At 39.6% G+C, this 14,815-nt stretch overlaps 1 long non-coding RNA gene across 1 annotated transcript; it reads right to left on the reverse strand.

Annotated features, from left to right (window-relative positions):
• Positions 1 to 1,010: 1,010 nt before the first annotated feature.
• Positions 1,011 to 10,269, reverse strand: LOC139358602 (uncharacterized). The gene is made up of 3 exons (XR_011613792.1): positions 10,183 to 10,269; positions 7,283 to 7,410; positions 1,011 to 1,745 (listed from the first exon to the last, which is right to left on the reverse strand). It is a non-coding gene; the product is annotated as an uncharacterized lncRNA (long non-coding RNA).
• Between the last annotated feature and the right edge of the window lie 4,546 nt (positions 10,270 to 14,815).

The raw sequence follows: 14,815 nt of genomic DNA on the forward strand, positions 1-14,815 counted from the left end.
TGAAACTCTGTTTAAAAAAGAAAAAGTGAAAGGTAACACAACATCAATAGTCATTGGAGAAATATAAAACAAAAGAAAAAAATACCAAAATGAGATACCACTTCACACCTATTACGATGGCTAACATCAAGAAGACAGTAAGTTGGTAGCGATGTGGAGAATCTGAACGCTCATAATGTGCTGCTGGAATATAAAATGGTACAGCCACCTGGGAAAACAACTGGTCAGCTTCTTCAAAGTTCAGTGCAAATGTACCCTATTCCTGGAAATTATACCCCTAGGTATACATACAAGAGATATTCAGGTATATGTCCAGACAAAAACTTTCTCAAGTATGGTCACTGTAGCATTATTCATAACAGCAAAAAATGAAAACAACAGAATCATCAAGTGATGATGAGATAAACAGGTGGTATGTTCAGAGAATACTTAATGCTCAGCAATAAAAAGGAGCTACTGATACACGCAACAAGCCCAATGAGCCTGAGGTGAATTATGCTCAGTGAAAAAAAACTAATTTCAATAGAAACACACTATACATTCAATTTCTGTATCATAATTCAGAGACAGGGGTAATAAAAGCATCCTAAAATTAGATTGTGACAATGGTTGTAAAATCATTTTAACAAAATTTTAAGACTGTAAATTTACCATCAGTGAATTAAATATTTCAGATGGGTGATTTTCATGGTGCATCAATTATACCTCAATAAAGCTGCTAAAAATTAATCTTTTCACTACAATGAGAATAAAACAAAGGTTAACAGAAAACATAATGTGTGTGTTCGTGTGCATGAACACCCAAACCTGTGCCCAAAAACACCATGCCTATTCAGTGACATGAGGTCAATTAATCCTACTCATAATGCTTGGAAGTGGGGGCAGATCTATGATCTTACCTAGAAAACAAGCAGCTGATCTGAAAACAAAAAACAAGTCTCTACTTTCTCAGCTCAATGAACTCTTCTTGGTTTATATAAATATCTAAGGATAATAAATGAAATCCCGACTGTGTTCTGCAAAATCCATTTCAGGGTTGCAAGATCACAATTCTCAGGGTGTTTAAAGGTAAAACCATCTGGAAGCCCCGTCCTATCAAAGCTGACTGGTCTTGTAGCATCTTCTCATATGGTACAGGCACCTCTGTGGGGTTTTGTAAAGCTTCCCCTGGGGCAGGTGAAAAGCAGATAAATGTCATTAAATTGTAAGATTTACAAAACCATCACTACCTTATTGTGGCTTAATAAAGACATACATGATCATTTGTAATATGTGATTTTAAAATTACTTAATACTACAGCACCCTATTCACATGTAGGAAGTTCTAAACCTGACGCCGATCCAAAGGGCCAAAATGAAAAGTATACTAAATATATGACTTTTAAAACCACACAAAAGGAGAGAGAAATGTCTGATTTCTTGCATTATTGTCTTTAAGATGGTCCTACTGTGGCGTATTTCTTGGGTTCCTCCTAACTAGAAATGGAAAAAGTAAGGTTATTCCTCATCCATTCAGTTTGTGAAAATGTGTGTTATATGACTGTTAAGTCAATGGCATAACATTAGAAAATTCTACTATATCATGTATCTTTTATAAAATTGCCTTTGAGATAGCAAAAGCAGAAATCGTCCTCAACTCTTTTTTCTGAGTGTTGCCATTTCTACAGCTTCTACACTCATCTGATTCGCCTGGGTTGTAGACTTCATTTTATGCATCTCTGCAACCTTTTCTTCTTCTTCAACACCTGTAACAAATATTAAGGTGCATATATATTCTCTTAGCATTTATTTGGCTTTTAATAAAAATAGTATTTCCTGTGTTCCAATATTTGTGATCTGTTTTACAAACAAAACATAAGTAAAATGAGGTGGCCCACACTTATAATCCCACCACTTTGGGAGGCTGAAGTAGAATTGCTTGAGCCCAGGATTTTAAGACCAGCTTGAGCAACATAGAAACAACCTATCCCTACATAAAAAGATAAATAAAATCAGGTGTGGTGGTGCGTATCTGCAGTCCTCGCTACTCTGGAGGTTGAAACAAGAGGATTGCTTGAGTCCAGGAATTTAAGGTTACAATGAGCTATAATTATACCACTACACTCCAGCCTGGGTCACAGAAAGAGACCCTGTGTTTAAAAAAACAAAAGCAGGGGGAAGATTTTAAAGGGAGCTTTTAAAATAAAAACCTAACATAAGAGTAATTTATTGGCTATAAACTGAAATATGGGAAGACTATCATCAAGAAGAAAATTCTAGGCTTACAAAGTCCAGCACAACAACCACTAGACACGCGTGACACTTGAAATGTGGCCAGTCCAAATTCAGATGTTCTGTAAGTGAACAACAGACACTGACTTTTGAAAACTCAGCACAAAAAGTATTCCAAATATCCCATCAATAATTTCTATATTGATTACACATCGAAATATTTTAAAGTATTGCCACTAAAATGATTTTCACTTGTTTCCCTGTATATTATAATATTATAACTAGAAAGCTGTAAATCATGTGAATGACTCACATTATATTTAGTTCTATTCAATAGCACTTCACTAAATCCCAGAGAAGGGCTCAGAATTCTCCTGAAGAATTTCTACAACTTCCTCATGAACCTATTGATCATGTTTCAGAAGAACACTATTGTAAACAAATAAAAGGTACTTGAGAATTAGGTACAAAAACCATTCTTCATGGTATCAAATTAGTAGCAATGTAAACAAATTACAAATACCAATAGACCGGGACTACAACTCGCAACGAGAACAACTCCCCTATGCTTAGTTCTAATCAATGGAGAACCATGTATAACCATGGAGCACAGGAAGGGGAGAGTAAGCACAGCTGCCCGCGAGACTGTGGGATTTGTGGGTCAGAGGGCAGGTGATACACACACAATCAAAATAGCATTATTAGTATAAAGACACATACAGTCACGGACTTCACATTTCTCAAAATTGTAATATTGGCAAAATTTAAAAAATAGGTTACTACCATAAAGCTTGGAAGATTGTATCACAGGTGGTGAGGGGAGGGTTACAGTGGCAAGGATAGTTTTTTTAAGAAACTAAAAATGCTACACAGAATAGGAATTGGCAAAAAATGCTACACAGAATAGGAATTGGCAAATAGTGAATTGGCAAAATTTTTAATACACTAGTAATCTGCTCAGTTTATCACGAATTGAATCTAATCTGATGACAGAAATTTAAGTTTAAACCTTAGTGGCATACAGACATCTGTGGGAGATACTGTAGGTTAATTCCAGACCACCACAATCATGGAAGTATAAAGTGAAGTTACACAAATGTCTTCATTTCCCAATGCATTTAAAAGTTACGTTGAATCTTTCTTTCACAAAAGATCTCTGGGACGTATGATGCTATTGGATACCATTTTATACACAGTGGAACTTCTTTCCAAATCGGAGTCAATACTACAAAACCCTGCCTTTGCTTTATGAAGTAAATTTATGGAATATTCTAAATCTTTTGTCATTTCAACAATATTCATGACATTTTCACAAGGAGTAGATTTCATTTCAGAGACCCCTTTCTTTGCTCACTGTAAGAAGCAACTCCTTAGCTGTTCACATTTGATCATGAAACTGCAGCAGTTCAGACCCCTCTGCAGGCTCCACTCTTTTTTCTTGAGAGAGAATTTCACTCTTGTTGCCCAGGTTGGATTGCAATGATAGGATCTCGGCTCATTACAACCTCCACCCACTGGGTTCAAGTGATTCTCCTGCCCCAGCCTCAAAAGTAGCTGGGATTACAGGTATGCACCACCATGCCTGGCTAATTTTGTATTTTTAGTAGAGATGGGCTTTCTCCATGTTGGTCAGGCTGGTCTCAAACTCCCAACCTCAGGTGATCCACCCACCTCGGCCTCCCAAACTGCTGGAATTATAAGCATGAGCCACTGTGTCCAGCCAGCAGGCTCCACTTCTAATTCTAGTTCACTTGCTATTTCCACCACATCTGCAGTTCTTTCCTCCACTAAAATCTTGAACCCCTTAAACTCACCAATGAAAGATGGAATCAACTTTTTCCAGTCCTGTTAATGATATTTTGTTCTCTTCCCGTGAATCAAAAATGTTCTTAATGACACCTAGAACAGTAAATCTTTCCCAGAAGGTTTCTGATTTACTTTGCCCAGATCCTTCAGAGGAATCACTATCTCTGGCAGCTATGGCCTTACAAAATGTATTTCTTTCTTTTTTTGAGACGGAGTCTTGCTCTGTTGCCAGGCTGGAGTACAGTGGTGCGATCTTGGCTCTCTGGAACCTCCGCCTCCCTAGTTCAAGTGATTCTCCTGCCGCAGACACCCAAGTAACTGGGATTACAGGTGCACACCACCACACCCAGTTAATTTTTGTGTTTTTAGTAAAGATGGGGTTTCACCATGTTGACCAGGCTGGTCTCGATCTCCTGACCTCGTGATCTGCCTGCCTTGGCCTCCCAAATTGCTGGGATTACAGGTATTAGACACTGTGCCTGGCCTACAAAATATGCTTCCTAAAGAATAAAACTTGTAGGCTGAGTGCAGTGGCTCACACCTGTAATCCCAAGCACCGAAGAAGGCCGAGGTGAGCCGACTGCTTGAGCCCAGAAGTTTGAAACCAGTCTAGGCAACATGGAAACAAAACATCTCGACAAAAAAACCCCACAAAAATTAGCCAGGCGTGCTGGTGCACCACCTGTGGTCCCAGCTATTCAGCAGGCTGAAGTGGGAGGATCACCTGAGCCTGAGAAGATTGAGGCTGCAGTGAACTGTGATTGTGCCACTACACTCAAGCCTGACCAACAGTGAGATGACCTTCTCAAAAAAGAAAATATAATAATCATAAGACTTGAAATTACTCCTAGATCCATGGGCTGCAGAATGGATGTTGCATTAGCAGGCATGAAAACGACATTCATCTCTTTGTACACCTCCTTCAGGGCTCTCAGAGGGACTGGGTACAGTGTTAATGAGCAGTAATATTTTGAAAAGAACTTTTTTTTTTCTGGGCAGTCGGTCTCAAAAGTAGGCTTAAAATATTCAGTGAACAATGCTATAAAGAGATGTGCTGTCATCCAGGCTTCATTGTTCCACTGATAAGAGCACATGCAGAGCAGATTTAGCATAGCTAAGGGCCCTAGAATTTTTGGAATAGTAAATGAGCAATGGTTTCAATTAAAGTCACCAGCTGCATTAGCCCCTAACAAGAGTCTCAGCCCATCCTTTGAAGTCTTGAAGCCAGTAATAGAATTCTCTCTAGCTAGCAAAGTCCTAGATGGCATCTTCCAGTGTAAGGCTGTTTTGCCTACATTAAAAATCTGTTTTTTGAGTGTAGCCATCTTCATGAATTATCTCAGTGAGATCTTCTGAAGAACTCGCAGTTCTTACACCAAGCACTTGCTGCTTCACTTTGCACTTTTATATTACAGAGACTGTGTCTTTCTTTAAACCTCATGTGCCAACCTCTGCTAGCTTTCAGCTTTTCTTTTGCAGCTTACTCACTTCCTCTCGGCCATCACAGAATTGAAGAGTTAGGGCCTTGTTCTGGATTAAGCTTTGACTTACTGGAATGTTGTGGCTGGTTTGATCTTCTCTCCAGACCAAAGTTTCTCTATCAGCAATAAGGCTGTTTTGCTTTTTTATCATTTGTGGGTTCACTGGAGCAACACTTCTCATTTCCTTTGATAACTTTTCCTGGGCATTCACCACCTGGCAAACTGGCCTAGCTTTCAGCTGCCAATATGTCTTCATCACTTTCTTTCTTCATCATTTTTATCTTTTGATTTAAAGTGAGCAGACTGCAACTCTCTTTTACACGAACACTTAGAGGCCACTGGAGGGCTGTTAACTGGCCTCATTTCAATATTGTGTCTCAGGGACTAGGGAGGCCTTAGGAGAGGAAGCGATGGGAAACCACCTGATTGGTGGAGCAGTCAGAACACACAACATTTGCCAATGAGGTTTGCCATCTTATATGGGTGCGTTCATGGAGTCCAAAACAAATTCAACAGTTACATCGAAGCTCACTGATCTCAGGTCACCTGAGGTCACATATAATAATCATGAAAAAATCTGAAATATTGTAAGAGTAACCAAATGTGACACCGAGAACCAAAGTGAGCATGTGTTGTTGGAAAAATGGCACCACAGACTTGACACAAGATTGCCACAAATCTTCAATTTGTAAAAACTGCAGTATCTGCAGGGCTCAAAAAAATGAGTTATGCCTGTATGTATTCTGTGCCTATAGATGCCCTGCCTTTTTTTGTTCCCTTTCAGTGTTTTTAAGAAAATGCTGTATCACTCAGTTAACATGAAACCTATCCATAGTGTTAGGTTACATACAGATATGAAACCTGTCATACTGTGAAAGGCCATAAGTGTTAACACCCTATAGTAAATGCTGTGTTCCAATGTCAAATAAGCTCACTGCTCTAAATGAGGATTACAAAACCCACTGAAGATTCAGATAAGGTGATTCCACTCAGTGAGTTCAGAACTGTTTAATTCTGTACCATGCTTAAACAAACTCATTTGCACAGTGAATTTCTTGTTTTCAGTTCACCATCTTTATCTAGAACTCCTTATCTGAGTAAGAACTTTTAATCTATTCACAATTTCCCAAACTTCATTACTTTCTCTCTAATGTATCTCATCAATCCAGAGGGAAGCCAAACAATGAGCCCCACACAATAAACACTTGCCATTTTCCTCAATTCCTCAGTATCTACCCTGACATATTACCACCTCAGTGATTCCTTTTGAGCATTGTGAAATGTCTTCATAAACATTTCAGAAAATCATTCATAGTTTAGGCTGTGCACAATGGTTCACACCTGTAATCCCAGCACTTTGAGAGGCCGAGGTGAGTGGATCATTTGAAGTCAGGAGTTCAATACCAGCTTGACCAACATGGTGAAACCCCATCTCTACTAAAAATACAAAAGAAAAACAAAATTAGCTGGGTGTGGTGCCATGTGCCTGTAATCCCAGCTACTCAGGAGGCTGAGGCAGGGGATTTGCTTGAACTCAGGAAGCAGAGGTTGCAGTGAGCCGAGACCTCACCACTGCACTCCAGCCTAGACAACAGAATGAGACTCCATCTCAAAAAAAAAAAAAAAAGAAAAAAAAATATATACACACATACACACACACACACACACATACACACACACAGTTTAAACTTCTTTCTGCTTTAGAAGAAAATATGACTAGTCTTATCTATAAAAATTTAGGTTTCAAATTCATGAAATAAAAATGACAAAAATACAATGCTTACAATATTTTACAAAGTCTATTTGAAAATTCTTTCTGGTATTGAAAAAAATTGTGTCCTCTGTCCTTCAGTTCCTCTTTATAATCTGTGATGCAGGTCACTTTGACCTTAAACTTGGCCAGTTCTTTAAACTACAATAAGAACAGCAAACATTATGTTAAAGGCAGACATTTAAAAGCACCATTTCTGCTAGATGAATTAAAAAATCTAACACAAGCCTGGGCAGAAAGCCTCACACCGGAAGTCCCAGCACTTTGGGAGGCTGAGGCAGGTGGAGCATGAGATCAGGAGATCGAGACCACGGTGAAACCTGTCTCCACTAAAAATACAAAAAATTAGCTGGGTGTGGTGGTGGGCACCTGTAGTCCCAGCTACTCGGGAGGCTGAGGCAGGAGAATGGCGTAAACCCAGAAGGTGGAGCCTGCAGTGAGTCGAGATCGTGCCAATGCACTCCAGTCTGGGTGACAGTGCAAGATTCTGTCTCAAAAAAAAAAAAAAAAAAAAACTAATACCATTTTTTAAGTTACCACTCTTTCTAAATAGATTTCTGCCTGATTTTAAACAAAAGACAAGACAAAATTTTTAAGAAAAAAATGCAGAAATCCCTTGTAATCTGTTATAGGTCAGATTCTTGAAGAAAAAGACTGAGATTTCAAGCAGGCTTGCTGGGGAGCACTGTCAATAACAGCACCCAGGAATGGGAGGCAGGCATGGATGAACAGGCAAAGTGCTGAACAGGATGCAGCTGCACCAAGGGCTCAGAAGCCAGTGTGGCCCTCCCCAGGGAAAAGGTGGACAAGGTGACTCAAACACTGGCAGCAGCTGGGGAAATTAGTGCCATCAGTATTGAAAGAAGGGACTGAAACCCACACTGCAACATTCAGTACATAATCCCCTCCTCCAGAAGTATTCCTCCATCTACACATAGCCAGAGTCACATTTAGGTGATTACTTACCGACTTTCACTAAGTATATTTCTATAAAAGTCAAATTCTTTAAAAACGTTATAGAGTACATAGTATTCCATTTTATGGATACACCATAATTCATTTAGTGCTAACATTATTTCAAAGGTCAGTGATTCAAACTTTCCCTCCTAAAAATAACACTATTGTAATAGCCTGGGAAGAAAATATTTATGTACATCTTCAATGACTTTCTCAAAAAAGACATGAAAGTCAAGAAAAACCACCATTGACTTGGAGAGCTTCTGCCAAGAGATCTGCTGTTAGTCTGATAGGCTTCCCTTTGTGTGTAACCCAAACTTTCTCTCTGACTACCCATAGCATTTTTTCCTTCATTTCAACTTTGGTGAATCTGACAATTATGTCTTGGAGCTGCTCTTCTCGAGGAGTATCTTTGTAGCATTCTCTGTATTTCCTGAATTTGAATGTTGGCCTGCCTTACTAGGTTGGGGAAATTCTCCTGGATGATATCCTGCAGAGTGTTTTCCAACTTGCTTCCATTTTCCCCGTCACTTTCAGGCACAAGAATCGGACGTAGATTTGGTCTTTTCACATAATCCCATATTTCTTGGAGGCTTTGTTCATTTCTTTTTACTCCTTTTTCTCCACACTTCTCTTCTCACTTCATTTCATTCATTTGATCTTCAATCGCTGATACTCTTTCTTCCAGTTGATTGAGTCAGTTACTGAAGCTTGTGCATTTGTCATGTATTTCTCGTGCTATGGTTTTCATCTCTATCAGTTCTTTTAAGGTCTTCTCTGCATTGATTTTTCTAGTTATCCATTCATCCATTCTTTTTTCAAGGTTTTTAGTTTCTTTGCGCTGGTTACGTAGTTCCTCCTTTAGCTCTGAGAAGTTTGATCGACTGAAGCTTTCTCTCAACTTGTTGAAGTCATTCTCCATCCAGTTTTGTTTCATTGCTGGCAATGAGCTGCGTTCCTTTGGAGGGGGAGATGCGCTCTGATTTTCTGAATTTCCAGCTTTTCTGCACTGCTTTTCCTCATCTTTGTGGTTTTATCTGCCTTTGGTCTTTGAAGATGGTGACGTACTGATGGGGTTTTGGTGTGGGTGTCCTTTCTGTTTGTTAGTTTTCCTTCTAACAGTCAGGACCCTCAGCTGTACGTCTGTTGGAGTTTGCTAGAGGTCCACTCCAGACACTGTTTGCCTGGGTATCAGCAGTGGAGGCTGCAGAAGATAGAATATTGCTGAACAGTGAGTGTTGCTGTCTGATTCTCACTCTGGAAGCTTCGTCTCAGGGTGTACCCCACCGTGTGAGGTATGAGGTGTCAGTCTGCACCTAGTGGGGGATGTCTCCCAGTTAGGTTACTCAGGGGTCAGGGACCCACTTGAGAAGGCAGTCTGTCTGTTCTCAAATCTCAACCTCCGTGCTGTGAGAGCCACTGCTCTCTTCAAAGCTATCAGACGGGCATTTACTTCTGCTGAGGTTTCTGCTGCTTTTTGTTTAGCTATGCCCTGTCTCTATAGGAGGAGTCTACAGAGGCAGACCGGCCTCCTTGAGCTTCGGTGGGCTCCACCCAATTCCAGGTTCCCGGTGGCTTTGTTTACCACCTAAGCCTCAGTAATGGCGGGCACCCTTCCCCCAGCCTTGCTGCTGCCTTGCAGTTAGATCTCAGACTGCTGTGCTAGCAATGAGGGAGGCTCCGTGGGCATAGGACCCTCTGGGCCAGGTGTGGGATATAATCTCCTGGTGTGTCGTTTGCTAACACCCTTGGTAAAGTGCAGTATTAGGGTGGCAGTTACCTGATTTCCCAGGTGTTGTGTGTCTCAGTTTGCCTTAGCTAGGAAAAGGGATACCCTTCCCCCTTGTGCTTCCCAGGTGAGGTGATGCCTCGCCCTGCTTCAGCTCTCGCTGGTCATGCTGCACCTGCTGACCAGCACTGATTGTCCAGCACTCCGCAGTGAGATGAACCCGGTACCTCAGTTGAAAATGCAGAAATCATCCGTCTTCTGTGTCACTCATGCTGGGAGATGGAGGCTGGAGCTGTTCCTGTTTGGCCATCTTGGATGCACCAGAGTGGGGACCAATATTCAACATTCTAAAAGAAAAGAATTTTCAACCGAGAATTTCATATTCAACCAAAGTAAGTTTCATAAGTGAAGGAGAAATAAAATCCTTTACAGACAAGCAAATGCTTAGAGATTTTGTTACCACCAGGCCTGCCCTACGAGAGATCCTGAAGGAAGCACTAAACATGGAAAGGAACAAAAGGACCAGCCATTGTGAAAACACGTCAAAATGTAAAGTCCATTGATGCTAGGAAGAAACTGCATCAACTAACAAGCAAAATAACCAGCTAATATCACAATGACGAATCAAGTTCACACATAACAATATTAACCTTAAATGTAAATGGAATAAATGCTCCAATTCAAAGACACAGACTGGCAAACTGGATAAAGAGTCAAGACCCATCAGTGTGCTGTATTCAAGAGATCCATCTCATATGCAGAGACACACATAGGCTCAAAATAAAGGGATGCAGGAAGATCTACCAAGCGAATGGAAAACAAAAAAAAAAGTTGAAATCCTAGTCTCTGATAAAACAGACTTTAAACCATCAAAGACCAAAAGAGACAAAGAAGGCCATTACATAATGGTAAAGGTATCAATTCATCAGGAGAGCTAACTATCCTAAACATATACAACCCAATACAGGAGCACCCAGATTCATAAAAGGAAGTCCTTAGAGACTTACAAACAGACTTAGACTCCCATACAATAATAATGGGAGATTTTAACACCCCACTGTCAACATTAGACAAATCAATGAGACAGAAAGTTAACAAGGATATCCAGGTATTGAACTCAACTCTGCACCAAGCAGACCTAATAGACATCTACAGAACTCTCCACCCCAAATCAACAGAATATACATTCTTCTCAGCACCACATTACACTTATTCCAAAATTGACCACACAGTTGAAAGTAAAGCACTCCTCAGCAAATGTAAAAGAACAGAAATTATAACAAACTGTCTCTCAAACCACAGTGTGATTAAACTAGAACTCAGGACTAAGAAACTCAATCAAAACCACTCAACTACATGGAAACTGAACAACCTGCTCCTGAATGACTACTGGGTACATAACCAAATGAAGGCAGAAATAAAGATGTTCTTTGAAACCAATGAGAACAAAGATACAACATACCAGAATTTCTGGGACACGTTTAAAGCAGTGTGTAGAGGGAAATTTATAGCAATAAATGCCCACAAGAGAAAGCTGGAAAGATCTAAAATTGACACCCTAACATCACAACTAAAAGAACTAGAAAAGCAAGAGCAAACACATTCAAAAGCTAGCAGAAGGCAAGAAATAACTAAGATCAGAGCAGAACTGAAGGAGATAGACACATAAAAATCCCTCCAAAAATCAATGGATCCAGGAGCTGGTTTTTTGAAAAGATCAACAAAATTGATAGACTGCTATCAAGACTACTAATGAAGAAAAGAGAAGAGAATCAAATAGATACAATAAAAAAATGATAAAGGGGATATAACCACTGATCCCACAGAAATACAAACTACCATCAGAGAATACTATAAACACCTCTACACAAACAAACTAGAAAACCTAGAAGAAATGGATAATTTCCTGGACACTTACACTCTCCCAAGACTAAACCAGGAAGAAGTTGAATCCCTGAATAGACCAATAGCAGGCTCTGAAATTGAGGCAATAATTAATAGCCTACCAACCAAAAAAAGTCCAGGACCAGATGGATTCACAGCCAAATTCTACCAGAGGTACAAGGAGGAGTTGGTACCATTCCTTCTGAAACTATTCCAATCAATAGAAAAAGAGGGCATTCTTCCTAACTCATTTTATGAGGCCAGCATCATCCTGATACCAAAGCCTGACAGAGATACAACAAAAAAAGAGAATTTTAGAGCAATATCCCTGATGAACATCGATGTAAAAATCCTCAATAAAATACGGGCAAACCGAATCCAGCAGCACATCAAAAAGCTTATCCACCATGATCAAGTGGGCTTCATCCCTGGGATACAAGGCTGGTTCAACATATGCAAATCAATAAACGTAATCCAACATATAAACAGAACCAAAGACAAAAACCACATGATTATCTCAATAGATGCAGAAAAGGCCTTTGACAAAATTCAACAGCCTTTCATGTTAAAAACTCTCAATAAATTCGGTATTGATGGAAAGTATTTCAAAACAATAAGAGCTATTTGTGACAAACCCACAGCCTATATCATACTGAATAGGCAAAAACTGGAAGCATTCCTTTTGAAAACTGGCACAAGACAGGGATGCCCTCTCTCACCACTCCTATTCAACATAGTGTTGGAAGTTCTAGCTAGAGCAATCAGGCAAGAGAAAGAAATCAAGGGTATTCAGGTAGGAAAAGAAGAAGTCAAATTGTCCCTGTTTGCAGATGATATGATTGTATATTTAGGAAACCCCGCTGTCTCAACCCAAAACCTCCTGAAGCTGATAAGCAACTTCAGCGAAGTCTCAGGATACAAAATCAATGTGCAAAAATCACAAGCATTCTTATACACCAGCAACAGACAAACAGAGAGCCAAGTCATGAATGAACTCTCATTCACAATAGCTTCAAAGAGAATAAAATACCTAGGAATCCAACCTACAAGGATGTGAAGGACCTCTTCAAGAACTACAAACCACTGCTCAGTGAAATAAAAGAGGACACAAACAAATGGAAGAACACACCATGTTCATGGATAGGAAGAATCAATATTGTGAAAATGGACATACTGCCCAAGGTAATTTATAGATTCAATGCCATTCCCATCAAGCTATCAATGACTTTCTTCACAGAATTGGAAAAAACTGCTTTAAAGTTTGTATGGAACCAAAAGAGACCCTGCATTACCAAGGCAATCCTAAGCCAAAAGAACAAAGCTGGAGGCATCACGCTACCTGACTTCAAACTACACTACAAGGCTACATAAACAAAACAGCATGGTACTGGTACCAAAACAGAAATATAGACCAATGGAACAGAACAGAGCCCTCAGAAATAATACCACACATCTACAGCCATCTGATCTTTGACAAACCTGACAAAAACAAGAAATGGGGAAAGGATTCCCTATTTAATAAATGGTGCTGGGAAAATTGGCTAGCCATAAGTAGAAAGCTGAAACTGGATTCTTTCCTTACTCCTTATACTAAAATTAATTCAAGATGGATTAGAGACTTACATGTGAGATCTAAAACCATAAAAACCCTAGAAGAAAACCTAGGGAATACCATTCAGGACATAGGTATGGGCAAGGACTTCTTGTCTAAAACACCAAAAGCAACGGCAACAAAAGCCAAAATTGACAAATGGGATCTAATTAAACTAAAGAGCTTCTGCACAGCAAAAGAAACTACCATCAGACTGAATAGGCAACCTACAGAATGGGAGAAAATTTTTGCAATCTACTCATCTGACAAAAGGCTAATATCCAGAACCTATAAAGAACTCAATCAAATTTACAAGAAAAAAACAACCCCAACAAAAAGTGGGCAAAGGATATGAACAGACACTTCTCAAAAGAAGACATTCATACAGCCAACAGACACATGAAAAAATGCTCATCATTACTTGCCATTAGAGAAATGCAAATCAAAACCACAATGAGATACCATCTCACACCAGTAAGAATGGCAATCATTAAAAAAATCAGGAAACAACAGGTGCTGGAGAAGATGTGGAGAAATAGGAACACTTTTACACTGTTGGTGGGATTGTAAACTAGTTCAACCATTGTGGAAAACAGTGTGGCGATTCCTCAAGAATCAAGAACTAGAAATGCCATTTGACCCAGCCATCCCATTACTGGGTATATACCCAAAGGACTATAAATCATGCTGCTATAAAGACACATGCACATGTATGTTTATTGCGGCACTATTCACAATAGCAAAGACTTGGAATCAACCCAAATGTCCATCAGTGACAGACCGGATTAAGAAAATGTGGCACATATACACCATGGAATACTATGCAGCCATAAAAAAGGATGAGTTCATGTCCTTTGTAGGGACATGGTTGCAGCTGGAAACCATAATGCTAAGCAAACTATCTGAAGAACAGAAAACCAAATACCGCATGTTCTCAGTCATAGGTGGGAATTGAACAATGAGATCACTTAGACCCAGGAAGGGGAGCATCTCACACCGGGTCCTATTGTGGGGAGAGGATGGGGGGAGGGATAGCTTTAGGAGATACACCTAATGTAAATGACGAGTTAATGGGTGCAGCACACCAACATGACACATGTGTATATATGTAACAAACCTGCACGTTGTGCACATGTACCCTAGAACTTAAAGTATAATAATAAAATAAATAAGCAAATGATTAGTTGTATAACTAAAAAAAAAAAAAAAAACCATTTAGAGTCAATATTCCAAACACTCAAAATCCACTAAAATTTGCTTTCTAATAATGTTCGTAATATCCCAGCAAATGTTACCACGTGACTTTTCCAGAAATCTTGAAAAAGGGTATCTTAGTATAATAAACATACTCCACTGATTGGTGTTAAAATTAAAGAGCATCGCAG

Source organism: Macaca nemestrina, chromosome 15, assembly GCF_043159975.1.
Source record: "Macaca nemestrina isolate mMacNem1 chromosome 15, mMacNem.hap1, whole genome shotgun sequence".
Classification (NCBI taxonomy): domain Eukaryota; kingdom Metazoa; phylum Chordata; class Mammalia; order Primates; family Cercopithecidae; genus Macaca; species Macaca nemestrina.